A 2,327-nucleotide genomic window follows, 5' to 3' on the forward strand; every position below is an offset into this window, starting at 1 on the left:
GATGGAAATATAGACAGACAGTGGTCATGCAGGGAGCGACAGTGGGTGGTCGGGTACGTGATATAACGATAAGTATGAAAGATGGAAACACAGACAGACAGTGGCATGCAGGGAGTGACAGTAGGTGGTCAGGTACGTGATATAACGATAAGTATGAAAGATGGAAATATAGACAGACAGTGGCATGCAGGGAGTGACAGTGGGTGGTCGGGTACGTGATCTAATTATAAGCATAAAAGATGGAAATACAAACAAATAATGACCATGCATGGAGTGACAGTAGGTGGTCGGGTATGTGATGTAACGATAAGCATGAAAGATGGAAATATAGACAGAGAGTGGCCATGCAGGGAGCGACAGTGGGTGGTCGGGTACGTGATACAACGATAAGTATGAAAGATAGAAACACAGACAGACAGTGGGTGGTCGAGTACCTGAGCTAATATATAAATAAAATCTTATGATAAAGGTACTTTGTCTAACAACCTATGGAAATGGGAGTGGAAATATATCCTTAGTTTTCCTTAGACGAGGTAGAGAAAATCTGTTTTCTTCATTATTGGCAGTATGTTATTCTTTACACGCGATTACAACCCGCGTAGCTCGTGCTGAAGTTGTTGTATTTCTTGTCGAAACATGTATTATTCAAGATTACTAAGATACCGTTGTACAAGACATGAAAAAGCCACATATTAACTTTTTCACTGAACACAAGATATAAAACTTCAAGCCGCCCATTGTACAAGTCAGTCGTCTCGCACGTAAATATCAAAAACAGGATTAACAAGTTTTTATACTTCTCGTGTTTGCGAAATGAGGTGCTGAATATATTACAAGTACATGAAACAAGAGCTTCAGAATAACTGCGGCCGTTCTTTTAACTTATAAGATAAAACAACACGCATATATAGCGATATAGTTTTTTCGAGCTTGGTTTTTGATAACTTTGGAGACATTGTTTCATCCATGCTGAAGGTGTAAAACTTTTCAAACATATCTAGCACATAAAGAATAATGTTAAGGTGTATAACTTTCCAAACTTATCTAGCACATAAAGAAGAATGTTAAGGTGTATAACTTTCCAAACATATCTAGCACATAATGAAGAATGTTAAAGTGTATAACTTTCCAAGTATATCTAGCACATAAAGAAGAATATTACATTCTTAAAGTTAGCTATAACAGCCTTGCATCTTGGTTTCATGAAAGTTGAACGACATTCAGAGCTGATCTATTTTTTTTAATACGGAGCAGTAACACGAAACCCTCCTTATCGTGGACACCATAGGCTTATCCCAAAGAAGTGAACTAAGGACACAAGCTACCCGAAGGAGGATATAAGTAAACTTATTGTTTTAAAACTACAGTAGTTTCTTGAATATTACTCACTCCCGGCAGAGCAGTCAATTTTTCTGGAATATCATATGTATCTTACAAAGCAATATTTACTGTACATAGAAAAAAAAATGTGGTTAAATAATAAAGAAAAGCTTTTCCCAGCTGTTTTGGGCACTGTAAGAAGTGATACATACATTGCCTTTCCAGGCTACATAACTAAGAGAGGACTGGTTCTAATTGCCAATAATCCAAAATCAGAGGATTTATGTTTCAATTGCGGACCAGTTCAAACTATCACACGACATCTATATCAGAAAATGAGGTCAACTTTAAGCTATCTTGCTCTGTAGTAGATAACCAAGTGAGGATGGCTCAGACATTTGGCGTTTTCAATAGGCATTTATCTAAAGATGACGAACTCACTCCAGTGCTATTGAATTTGTCCAGTGACACATACTTAACCCTAGTTTCAATGACTACAAGCAATGTTTAAGCACAGAATTATACATAAAGGCAAAAATATTTATCGAAAAACATTATCTTCATCTTTATAAACGATATGTTGAATAGGTAATGTTAAGCATGGTAGTTGAAAAACTGAGGTTTGTGGTTGCTATTAAAATATCTGAAAACAATGTTGTTGATTATATATTCATAAGTTAGTTTATGATGTTATCAACCAGTATATCACATTAGTCATCTATTATATTACTTTTCCACTACCCATATTAGCAGCTAATGTACGACAATTAAACAGGCCTGCGAACTTAAACTTCACTAATTTGGTTGTTTTGGTTTTAATAGCGGATTTTCCATAATTCAACTACGCAGATTTCGAAAATGATATTCTCTTTTCCCATCACGTAAGGTGTTTTTACAAATCAGAAAGTAAAACAACTCTTACTTAGATCAAATTATTATTTCGTTTACCACAATGAACATTTTTTATTATTATGTTTTTTAACAAATATACAAACAAATTGAAGAAA

This window comes from Limulus polyphemus, unplaced genomic scaffold (assembly GCF_000517525.1).
Source record: "Limulus polyphemus unplaced genomic scaffold, Limulus_polyphemus-2.1.2 Scaffold240, whole genome shotgun sequence".
Classification (NCBI taxonomy): domain Eukaryota; kingdom Metazoa; phylum Arthropoda; class Merostomata; order Xiphosura; family Limulidae; genus Limulus; species Limulus polyphemus.